We start from the raw sequence: 12531 nt of genomic DNA on the forward strand, positions 1-12531 counted from the left end.
CTACCTGTTTTAGGTGTTCTTTAAGACCTATTGTCCTAGTATCACTGTGATTTTTTGCTGAACTAAATCTACATGAGGAGAACCCTAGGACTTTCTTTCTAGTCAGTCTTTTAGACGTTCTGCCTCAGGCCAAACCCTAACTGCAGTCAATGAAGTCTGAACCAAATTGGATTTGAACCTTGTCTTCTACCTTTTTCTTTTGCATGTTCCCATGGCTCCATTCAAAGTTCACCTCTTCCTTGTTGTTATTGAAAGAACTCAAACTAGAAGCCAGCCTTCATAAATATGGCACTTTAAGCCTCATAAACATCAATCTTAGAGACTTGTCTCCAGGTAAAATGAAACCCAAGCACTATTCTTATTTGCTATGGCAAACCAGGAGCAGTTTATAAGAGGAGCAATTTCAGATTTCTATTCAAAAGTTCTATCCAAATTACAGGTTCAGAATTCAGTTTAAAGGTTTTGTTTTCCTGTGTAATTTATTCCTTTAGTATGTACAAATACTGCAATTAAACTCTCCGGTGATTTCTTTTTTTTCTTTTTCTCTTTTTTTTTTCCCCTCTATAGAATGAATTTTGCTTACCCTGTGATTTTTCTTAACTACTCAGAACTCCAACAGAAGTTTGATACCAATATTTTATTGAAAATATCTGTTCACTAGGAGTTGTGGTAGAAGTCCTGTACATGTTTTTAGTTAAATATTCTCCAGGCTCAATTTCTATAAGCAACGTTTGCCTAGTACATGTTATATTTTTACCAGTACAGGAGGAGAATTACACGTCCAGTTGTCCCTTCCCATGCCTATGTTTCTCAAATGTTAAGCAAGTTAAGCAAGTTGCAGGTGTTACTCTTTCTTTGGTTTTAGAGATGTGTTTCTTGTCTCTGAGGTGTTTACTTGCAATTGTATTTACTGCTCATGGCCAAGCATGTACACGGTCATTGCAGACCACTTTGAAGCACTCTTTTTCCCAATGTAGATTTGGAGAGGTAAAGCTCAGGAAGACAAAAGACAACTTAGAGTCGCAGGCCAGTGCAGAGATACAGGAGCAAGCTCTGAGGAAATTGCTAGAACTGCATTGTACAATACAGCAGCACAGGCTCAGGTGCAAGTAGAAAGACTGAAATGTTGCATGTTTCAGAGGCAGCTGGTTCAGCAGGAACTGTAGGATTTCTGCAGGACGTTGTGTCACTAAATATAGACATGCTGAATTTGATTTCTCTAAGGTTATATAGAAACAAATCCACATCTTGTGATAACAATAATCATGAGACTATCCTTCCTCCTGTTTTTCATCTCTCCTGGGAATGCAGATTGGGAGGACTGAGAATGTCAGTCTGAATATTCTGAAAGCTTCACAAGCTCCTAACTGGGAGGGAAACAAAGATACCCAATGCTACCCAATAGATCAGAGACAGGTGGAAGAAAACGTTACCCACCACTGCCATAACCATTATACTATACTGTTTCAAAAACACATGATTATTATTTTGTCTTATTTCTAGTTTTTAAACAATCTATTCTTAGAGGCAGAAAGAGTGTAAATTCCTGACTTATTTCCAAAGATCCACATTCTTCAGTTATAGTAAATGTCTTGAAATATTTTACTTAAATTAAAACTTGCCTATAAATATTCAATGAGTTCTGCTGACCAGAATAGATGTGCTCATTTATCCTTCTGGCAGGGATTTTGGAGGGTCAGGAACCATTATGCTTACTTGGGGCTTGCTCCAGAAATTGCACATCTCAGTCACTATCAAGCTTTCCTGTTGCTCTGGGGCCCGGTATCCACAGAGCCCACATAATCTTGATGCAAAATTATGTGTAAATCCTGTAACAAATTCACTATTTTTTCATCCCATTCGCTATGCTGAAGAGATTACTTTCTTCTTTAGATTTCCTCTCGCGTATCTGAACTTGATTTCATGTCCCTTCCACAGTCTCTGTTCTTTTTGTCTTTGCTTATAGGCTGTTTTCTATGCTTGTTTTAGCATTTCTTCTCTGATAGGACTGGCCAAGGTCTGCAGGGAAGCTGTTGCCAAAAATCCAGGACCTAGAATTCCTAATTTCCTACTCGCTGTATATCGGACTCTCCTGGCACGCTAAACAAATATAAATATACCATATCAGACTGAATGTAATAATACTTAATAAAGCTAGTTACAAATGATATACATTGTCAGTGAACGTTGGAATTTGCTAGGATTGTGAACATGGAAGAACAAGTTATTATTTGGTAAAGGATTCAGCACAGCTGTAACTAACAAGAATTGGAGATTTGGGGAGTTCGTTTACCTTGTATTTCACAGAATCATAGAATGGTTTGAGTTGGAAGGGAACGTTAAGATCCTCTAGTATTTATCTTACAGTATTTATAGAGTCAGACCTGGGAATCTGCATAAGAGCCGTTAACAGCATATGTTATGTCAGAAATAAGAGAGACTAAAAAAGGACCGAGCCAGTTTTATCTCTGGCCAAACATGGAAAATAGAGGTGGGTGGGGAATCTTTCCAGAATACAACATAAAATGAAATAAACAGGTTACTGCCATTTTTCCATTCAGCTCCTTTTTTAGCTGCAATCATGATTTAGCTCCAACATTTTTCCTGGATATCTCCATAAATACTGTTTTCCAGGGTAAAAATTATTTTAATCGGGATTAGTGTCATTGTTAACCTGATTTCTGACCACTGTATTCTATCTCACTTCATACAGCACAGCATTTTCAAGCATACAGACACCTAGGCTGGCAAAATTATATTCCCCAAGATGACCAGGTTTTGCAAGTACTTTTCCTGAGTATGAACTATAACAGAGCAAATATCTTCCCTGTTATCGGAAAGACCTTACATATTTGTGATCAATTCAGATTTTATAAGAGCTTGCTAAACTCAGTATTTGCACAGTTAGCCTGAAATTGCTTAAATTTAATGAGCAATGAATATCAATTAAGTGATTACTATTGAAAAGCTAACCTAGCCTATGCACAATTAATTTCTGTTGAAATCTGATCCCTTAAAATTTAAGTAAATTGACTTGGTTCTGTTTTAATGGAAAGTGTTTTGTGGTTTGTTTTTTTTTAAATTAAATATTTTAACAAGCCATGTCAATTTTATAAAACAGGGTGTCCAATTGCAAAAGCTTCCACTTTCATTTGCAGATGCATACATCTTGGAAAATTAATGCACCATATGTAATGAGAAAATTCTGCAAAGTGATTTAAAAGCGTATATAACTGCTTGTACCCAAAGGCCCTGTCTTAAAAGGGCCTGATCCTAGTATCCAGGTTATACTCTGCAAGAGAAAAGACTTGCTCCTCCAAGTTTCTAAGGAATAATGTCATCTGATCTCCTTACCAAGACACATTTAAATGAGAGCATTTTCCCTATGTGTTCACTAAGAGCACTGCCAAGAGAAAGCACCAGCAGCAGAGGACCACCAGATTCAGTGTCCATGGATCTGCAATATTAGTCCTACAAATCCCTTGCAAGACATGTTGAGGATTGGAGCTGCTCTTCCTGTTGCTTAGCATGTTCTGTCTGGATGGTCTTTGAGAGTTCAGAGTATGTGAAATAAGTGGCATCAAATTAGGTTTGTTCATTTATTTCAACTTCCAGTGAATAAATTGTATTTCAGTATGGCTGTTGTACCAAAATATCTGAGAAGACTTGGGGCTATTTCTTAAATCAAAACTAAGTTTGAAGTGTTTTTGCCATACTAAGCTTAGGGAAAAAGTTTGCCCTGGAAAGCTGTATTTCCTCTCAAGCCATTTTAAGACAAACAAAGGAAATGAGGTGTTACAGGAGTTACCATTCACTTCTAGTAACTGGCCAGTTCCAGCATTTCAGCTGATTACATATTCAACTCAATGATGCAACTCAATCCCTCAAAGGGCTTGGACCAGCAGGCTGGATGACTATCCTAATCTCGTAGATCTAAAGTCATCCTTGCTATCTGTCTCTGGGGGTGTTTAACTCTATCAGGTCAGTGAAGTGTGTACAGACCTCCGCCTGCAGAGGTGAGGCTGAGGAAGCTGCTCTGCCCCAACACAGCGAAATTAGGACAAATTAGGATGGCAGCCAGTTAGCGATACCCTCCAGGCTCCCACATCCCTAATGCTTTGTGATAACTGTTGGGCTGACTACAGGCTAATTGTAGATCTACCACTTTCATCTTCCAACTTAAGAGTATGTGTTGTACGCAAATTAAATCTGTGAATTTTGGTCACCAGCAGTAGCCAGCATGTCAGCAATGAGCAGCAATTCAGTGGTACCTGTTTCAGTGTGTTTGTTCATTTTGTGCTTGAATTTAACTGATCACTTCACTTTGGAAGGAGCTCTGAAAATCAATGCAATAAATAAATACCAGTATTAAGTTCTATACTTGTTTGTTATGAAATCCATTGTTTTAAATGAAAATTTCAATATGCTCACATACTACAAAGTAGGATCATTGTAAATTTTAACCCAACATTCACATACTGCAGGGTACACCCATAAAATTTGTAGAGGTTATTGGATTTTTTTACTTGTAGGTTTCTTTAATATTGATTTAAAAACTGTTACCCAGAAGGCTTGCTGATACTAAGCTTTTTTTTTTTCCTTTTTCTTTTTTTTTTTTTTTACAGTGAGGAAAACCAGTCAGGACTCTAAGTTTTCAGACACTGATAATATGCATAATTTTGGGCAGCCGTTTAATAATGCAGCAAAAGGATATGTAAATCTGCCAATTTCATTTACAGAGTTGAAATCTGCTTCAGTAATTCTTGTGAGATAAAGAAGAGATAAATTATATGTGTTCATTTGCATCAAAAGTTCATTGACAGCCAGCTCTTAAGAATAGTTCTGGTACTTTCTTTATTCTAATGTACAAGTTTGAAATTTTATTTTCTAATAGAAAAAGAACAAGCAAGTGAAAATGGGCTCTTACATAATGGACCCTTCCCCTGCCAGGCAGCCTGCAGTGGGGTCTAGCTAGAGTCTCTCTTCTTCAAAACCTAGAGAAAATATTTTCTTCACCATACATTATCTATGTATTTATTTTCCCACGTCTGTCAGCCAGTTTGGAAGTAACAGTCAACACTATATGTTGGGAATTACAATGTATAATCTTAAAAAAAGCAATTTGACTGAGTTTTATTCATGAAATAGGTCCCAAAAAAACAACTGAGATACAATGAATACTGAGATGAGGCTACCACAGTGCAGCAAGATAGTCCTTCAGAAATCTTTGATTCCTTCCAGGTGATCCCCTCAAAAGCATACACTCATGAAGCAGAGGTAGTATATAAGTTTTAAGAACCTGTGACAAGGATATCTGGCACAAAAATGGCTCACAAACAATTTGCTAATATCCAAGTTAATTGTCATCTACTGTTAGTGTTTAAAAGTTCTAATTTTAGCAGTAAAAAGAATGAAGTATCAGTTGTTTTCTTATTAGAGACACTGAGTTTGGGACACTCCTTGTTTTTCTTTGCTATAAGAAATTGATTCAACCTACATTTTACAGAGGAATATTTAAAGTGCTGTAGCTTTGCTTGCCTAGAGATTAACCAGCAAACATACAAATAAGAGACTTTTAGCCAGTTTTCTTGAGTTGATGTAGTTATTCTCCAGGGCACAAGTATATCACTCTTCTCATAAGTAATGACACCTGCTTTGCAAGCTAGTTGAAAGAGTACTTCTATCCCTGGTCTGTTCAACGTGGCACTGGGATTTCAGCACAGCAGCAGCTCAGAGAGAAGAGGGACAGTGCGAAATCACCAGTGCCACTCCTGCAGGAGAGGACTGAGTCCAGGGTCCCCACAAGGCTGAATACCAAAGGGTAGGCAGTGTTTGCTTACTTTCTCAGCGCAGATAAAACTCAAGTAAAAGTGCGTATGTTTTACAAGAGAGACAAACCTTTGGGGCTGTAAGAATGCTTGATTTAGCCTCGCACTTTTTTCTTATTACAACCAAAGGAGAGAATTCTTCATTAAATCTGATTCTTTTGTTGTTTTTGAAAGCCAAAATTATTTCTACTGTTATAAAGCAGTTAAAAGGTGCCTGTACATATTAATACCAGAGGATTAACAAAGGCCAGGCCACCTATAGTTGCTGAGTTTTTGTTCCACAATATTTTATTTTCTTTAGATGCTACAATAGTACAATTTGCTTAAAATAGGTAGCCAGTCAGAGAATCCCAAATGTCATTGGTATTTATCTTCTGAACACACAGCTGGACATTCAGTGTGTGCTACAAAAGGCTCTGGCTGTGTTCTTTGTCTGGGGAAGATTCCTGAAACTGACATTTGTTAGATATTTCCATCTTAAAATAAGAGAAACTATGAGGAAAAGGAAAAAAATAAGCAGTAGATTTCAATGCATTTATAGGTACTGTCATTTTCATTCTTAAAAAAGGCATGCCAAGGACAAGAGGAACTGGAAAATTTAAGGGGAAGCCATGAAGTTTTGCAGATGCTGGCTAGGTTTACTGCTGAAACTACATAAAATATTTAAAAGTACTGTAAGAGGTCTAGAGTATAAAGTACCTCTAATAGTGCTGTTTAAGTTATGAATTTATTATGAAGACTTAACACCTGGCAAATCTAAAAAAAATAAAAGGTAAGATGAGTAATTTCTGGGTCTTGACAAATGGCAAATAGAACAATAACATTTTTTTCTTGACCTAGTTCTGATTGAAACCTTTAATTCCCATCCGATTAAACCTTTAAAAATACAGAGGGAACATCCACCAGGGCCTTGGCCTTGCCAGCGCCTGACCAAGTGTCTTAGATTAACCTTAACACAAATAGAGCTGGACCAAGTTGGCCAGATCTGAGCTGGAGTCACTGAAATGTGTGCATCGTCTGCTGAATGCTGTGTGGTTATTATCTGTCAGCAAACTGCCATGAGTGGACTGCTGGGAATACTACCTTCCTAAACTGACCAAAAAAAATTATCCAGAGATCATGTCATTCCCTTTTCTAGTTCTTAATATTTGTTTCAGGGTTACCTAACCCTAAATGTTTGACTATCGCCATAGCATCTCAGCTTGTAAGAAGTGGCTAACTTCCCCAGATGGCGTAAAACAAAAAGAGCTTCTGGGAAAACATGCCGGATCAGCACATGGTTTTTCTTTTTACTCTTCTACCTCCCTATACTGGCAATACACACAAGACCCTTCAACTGATTTCACAGAGGGATAGTATTTGCATAAATATGCCTACTATTCTCCATATAAGCCTCCTATTATATGCACATTTTAAAGGAATATTGCCTGCAGGTGTTATCCAGGAATTGAAAATGCACCAATTTGGGCTTTATTTAAGCAATAATGACTGGTGGAGAGGGTGTTTCTTTTTAGTTAAGTGTGCCAAGACTTAGGTTTTCTCATAATTAACTGCTGTGAAAGTCCTCCCTATCAGTCATCACTGCCTAGGTATTAGATGGGGTGGAGGGGGAAGGTTTATCATTAATCACTAGAAAATGCCAGATAACTGCTGTTTTGTTGTTATGGAACATGTAGGTATAAAGAAAAAAAACCACCAACAGTTACTTTTTAAGGTATTATAATCGTACGTTGGCCTGCAAGTTTTCTTAGATATAAGTTATTTATGTATAGCATTTAGAGATCAGCATGGTAACTGATAAGAAAATAGGACTATACCAATTTTGTAATTTTCAGTACAATTGCTGTTGCACTTGTTTGCTTTCAGCATGCTCTCAAGTGAAAAAACAGCAGCATTTTCTAGGGACAGGTGTGCATCAACTCTCAGAGACTGGAAAGAACTCAAGCTATCAGCCACAGCTGCAGTAAGGAGGCTGTTGTGAGCATGCAGCAGGACGCTCGTTTGGTGTTTGTCTGCTATGTGCTTCATTGCAATCTATATGAAGTACAATAAATATGAAATATAGCAGTAATTATACATGACTAATATACATTTCACATTTATATAAATATCTATATCTTTATATAATATATAAATGAAAATTATATAGACGAATGTTGCATAAATATGCTAAAACAAAATAAATATAACCTGTGACATAAACAAAACATGACAAAATGTCTTATATTTCCACATAGGAAAAGGAAGCTCAGTTCATGGTTGTCTGTGTTGGTCCTTTAGCTCCAGCTATCACAGTAACAGTGCATGGACTCTCTCTCTTCTGCATAGGGAATGTTATTACACTGCTGTATTAAAATGAAACTTGACTTCTCCAGCCCTAAGCTGCTCTGTAGGGGTACTCCTGTATACCAACACATGCACATAGTCCTGCCCTCAAATATTTTGGCCCTACCATGAAACCAATGTGGGCCATTGCAACTGATGCCAAGTTACAGCAGCCCTAAGAACTTCTACACTCAGAGGTGAGTGTCCCTTCAGCTGGGATCAAGAAGGACTTTGGTTACGCATATTATTTACATTTGCCTGTCTCAAGAACAAGTGAAACTGAACCCCGTCTTTCCACAAGAGAACACAGACATGAGCTGAGTGCTGTGTCTAGATATCATTTTCTGCCTGCCACATATTAGAGAGCTGCACGCAGGCTCTAATGCTTTCACATTAGGAACCAATAGTCACACAAAAGCTTTTTTCCATCTTACTAAGAGAGTGATTCATGCCACTGCTTTCCCTTTTCCAGCAGCAATATTCAGTAACAAGGAGCCTTCAAAGCAATATACTCCAGAATGAACAACCAGCTAGTACAGTTTAGCATGGATGCTATAAATTTTACTAGCTTTACATGCTGGTGCACATATGGACTGAAATTCTAACCTCTGTCAGTCACTACACTGTGATCAAGACTTCACCCACTGTATCTTAAAATGCAAAATATCACCATACGTGGTGGATGCAGAACCCTGCCTCTGTGCTGTACCTTTGGCAGGTATGCTATATAACAAAGACAAGATAATTTCTTACATGGCTTATTTTCTTGAAATTGTTTAATTTCAATGGAATTATGTGTATTGATGATACCCAGATGAGAGTAGCTGTTTCTAGATATATTGCCAAATCTGTCTAGTTTAAATCCTAAGATTTCAGAACAAGAGATCTAATAAGGCTTATTGAAGAATACAATGGCACAGCAGGCTGCCCAGGGGCAAGGAAGAACTAACAAAGCCACAATATTGATATTTTAGCCCAGACACAAAGCAGACTTAATAATTTGATGCAGACATATTCCCCTCTGCAACAAGGTTGGTGTGCTTGCCTATTATACACCATTTGTACATAGCATATTGCATAGCTCCCTCCTGAGAAAATCAACCAGGTTGTGTGCACGCTATGTAACACCCACAGAGAAGATTGTGCCATGGCTGGAAGAACCACCCTAGCAAAGAGATGAGAACAGGAGAATAATTCAGCAGACAGACAGCCCATATCAAGTAAAGGAAAAGATGGAAGCAGTGATTCAGAATGTTGTTTTCCAGTACCAAAGGATGATCCTAAGTCAAGCAGAACAAAAGGGTACATTTGTTTATGGTACATATGAATTGGAAGGCATCTTTTTTGGCGTAATCATAGATTGTATTTTAGGGTTAACAGGCAAAGAGAGAAACAGGCATAAGAAAGTTCATATATCGCTCTACTTTGTTGCAAGTGTGTGGTTTCTTGAATAACTAAATCTTTTCAGGCATACATATATTAATCTTACAATTTGTCACAAAAGTACTTCACCATGATTTTAGGACTAATGCCTTGGATTAGGATTCAGGAAGGCAAAGTATCAGTTTTATCCTGGCCCCTACTCGCTCAGTGATTTTCAGCAAGTCCATTTCTCAGTCTCAGCTTTTCACCTGTAAAATGGGAATAGTTATGATAGCACCTTTGCTCATCTCATCTATTCACCTCTCTCACATACGCACAGCCTTCTGATTTTTTTTAAAAAACCTGGCTTATATCACAAACAGTAATATATGCGCCTTGGTAACTTCTCTGGGGAAGTATTTTTCTTTCTGGATGTACTGTACATCCATTATTCCTTGATGTTGTATGACCACACTGCTAATATATAAATGCTAAATATCGATGCTTGTAATTGCATAGAGTCAGTGTGCAAATGAGACTTTATTAAAGACATCTAAAAAAGAACAGTTGGTTACTGAGGGAAAGTTAAAGAGGAAACAAATACAATAAGCCAGGCTTATGTTTCTGCAATGCAGAAAAAATCTACGTCTAAAATGAACTCATGTATATGTCTAGACGTTAGGCATTTCTCTGGTGAGTAGTTTACCAGTTTGTTACCTTGCCTTGAAACCTTTATCTAGTTATTTTCAATCTTGCTAGGTTCTAATTTCAACCAGAACTTAATTTTAAGTTATGTTAGCTCTTTTGCCATGCCACGTTTTTGTATAGTCTTGTTTTTTCTTATTAAAAGCTCTCTTTTTTTTTTTTACTGTGTTAGAAGTATGTTGTCGGTGGTTGTTCTGGATCGTCCAAAAGAAGTAAAGGAAACGATACGCTGCAGTTATTTGCATGCTTCTTATTTTAGAGCTCTTTACTATGAGGAAATTGGAATTACAATGACTGGTTCAAAGCAGAAGCATTTAAATGAAAAGGTCTGTGTTCAGTTTCAGTTATCCTTGAGATATAATCACATTGCTTATCATTTTATCAATACTATAAGCATTGGTAAAGTAAGGGGTACCAGAGAAACTACTACTGTAATTTTTTTTTGGTTTCTTTATTGTTGGCTTTGTTACGAAAGCCTTTCAGGTACTAAGAGTAATTCTGGATGGTTGGTTGATGGTTGGTTTTGTTTGTTTGTTTGTTCTGGTATTTATAAAAGCCCTTCAGGGACTAAGAGTACTTTTGGTTTTCCTTTATCAGATAAAATCTTAAAAATCAATTTATGAAGGAGCTGGATTATTCTAAAGCTAAGCAAGACCAAAGTCCTACTGGTTGTCATTGGAAAGCACTCTGACAGACCAGCAGTCTCCGTGAGCAGAAGGCACAGAGCCACGTTCGCCGGTTTGGCCGGGACCTCAGGTGTGTATTTGCTTTGTTGTTAGTGCTGCTGTCCAGCACTCCAGCTTCTGTCAGTGTCATCCTCTATTACCTCCACTTCTGCACCTGATGGTCCATAACATAAAAGCACTGCTTCCTTTGTGGGTCCAACAAGGGAGTGAATTAGAGAGGTAGCCATCAGCACAACTCTAGTCCAGAATGCAGTATTGCCAGGAGTGGAGGATTGTATGTACATCTCTTGCCTGTTATTATTTCTGAAGCAGCTTCAGATTGCCTGAGAGTGTCACAATAAGCAAATGAAAGATAAATGAATTCAATTAAATTTAAAGGGGGGAAAGAGGAGCTGGATTTTCAAAACTGCTTCTATGATTTAGAGCCATAACTCCTGTCATAACTCTCAATTCACTGGGAATTGACTGTCTAAATCTTTCAAGCTCTTTTGAAACTACCACCCAATAATTTTTCCCTGGGCAGATATCACTAGCTGTTTCTTTTCCCCAATGAGATAAGTGTATCATAAATAATGTTCAGCAAAATAAGTTCATAATATACACTTTTTATGCACTTTTATACACTTTCACAAGGGTAAAATAATATCTGTATAAAAAGTTAAAATGGTTTACTTCTGCTATGGATTAATACATATTTAAACTGTAAAATATTGATTCCTTGCCAAATCTCATCTGGCGTAGTGCTTTCCAAGTCTGTCTTCCATTTCAGTTTGGTTTAAAAGATCAAAGAAGTTCCATTACCTAATAAGCCCAGTAAATCAAGGAGACTGAAATCTGAGATTCAAAATGAAGTGTATCTAAAGGCTAAAAAAAAAAAAAAAAAAAAAAAAAAAAAAAGTATTATGTTAGAGGTAGGTAAATAGTAGAAAACATGAATTCACCTCACTGAAATAAAACTTGCATCCCACTTCTATGGTCTACAAAATTTATTTTTCAGTCCACGTGAACAAGAGGCTTCTTCAGTTCCAAGCCAAGCTAAAGTTCATTGAATGCTTTGACAAGTGTCAGCACTTGTGAATCTGCCACCTGTTCCAGCAGTTAATTACCCCTGTAGTTAGGGGGGGTTCCTACTCCCATGGTTTCCCTCCACTTCTCTTAAGTGGTTTTAGCATTTCATAGATGTGAGGCTCTAATACTGTTCTTGCCATTGCTGTCAAGAAGGATTAGATAGTTTGATAATTCCTCCTCCTTTTATTCATCCAAGGATATTAGATTGCACTGCTCAGAACAGCAGTGAGAGCTCATTTGAAGTAACTGTGTATAATGACTCAGGAGTTTCTCTGCATCGGGTGAACAGAGATGAAGTTCTTAATCCTTTTGGCATCATTTTCATCCATGTTCTAGATAGATGGTTGCACGTTTGGTAAAAATTAAAAATACTGTGTTGACTTGCGTTCGTTTTATCAGGTGAGTCACACCACACTGACAGAGCAGCCTCTCCTTACTGCCAACTTTGGTGGTAATAAAAATACTGGAGCTTGTTGGAACACAAACCAGTCCTTGAGTGTTACCAACAGGCGCAAGAAAGTTGATATCCCCTCAGTAACAACTATATTTTGTGATCT

General features: G+C 37.5%; 1 protein-coding gene across 5 annotated transcripts in view; it reads left to right on the plus strand.

Moving 5' to 3' along the window:
• The window catches only part of GRIA3 (glutamate ionotropic receptor AMPA type subunit 3), a 606096-nt gene that overhangs the window by 423199 nt on the left and 170366 nt on the right, over positions 1-12531 (plus strand). For all 5 annotated transcript variants that reach the window (XM_048070799.2, XM_067005236.1, XM_067005237.1 and 2 more), the window contains one exon: positions 10818-10976. The gene's annotated coding sequence lies outside the window, so the exon portion shown is untranslated. The remainder of the gene's footprint in view (positions 1-10817; positions 10977-12531) is intronic.

Source organism: Anser cygnoides, chromosome 13 (assembly GCF_040182565.1).
Source record: "Anser cygnoides isolate HZ-2024a breed goose chromosome 13, Taihu_goose_T2T_genome, whole genome shotgun sequence".
Lineage (NCBI taxonomy): Eukaryota > Metazoa > Chordata > Aves > Anseriformes > Anatidae > Anser > Anser cygnoides.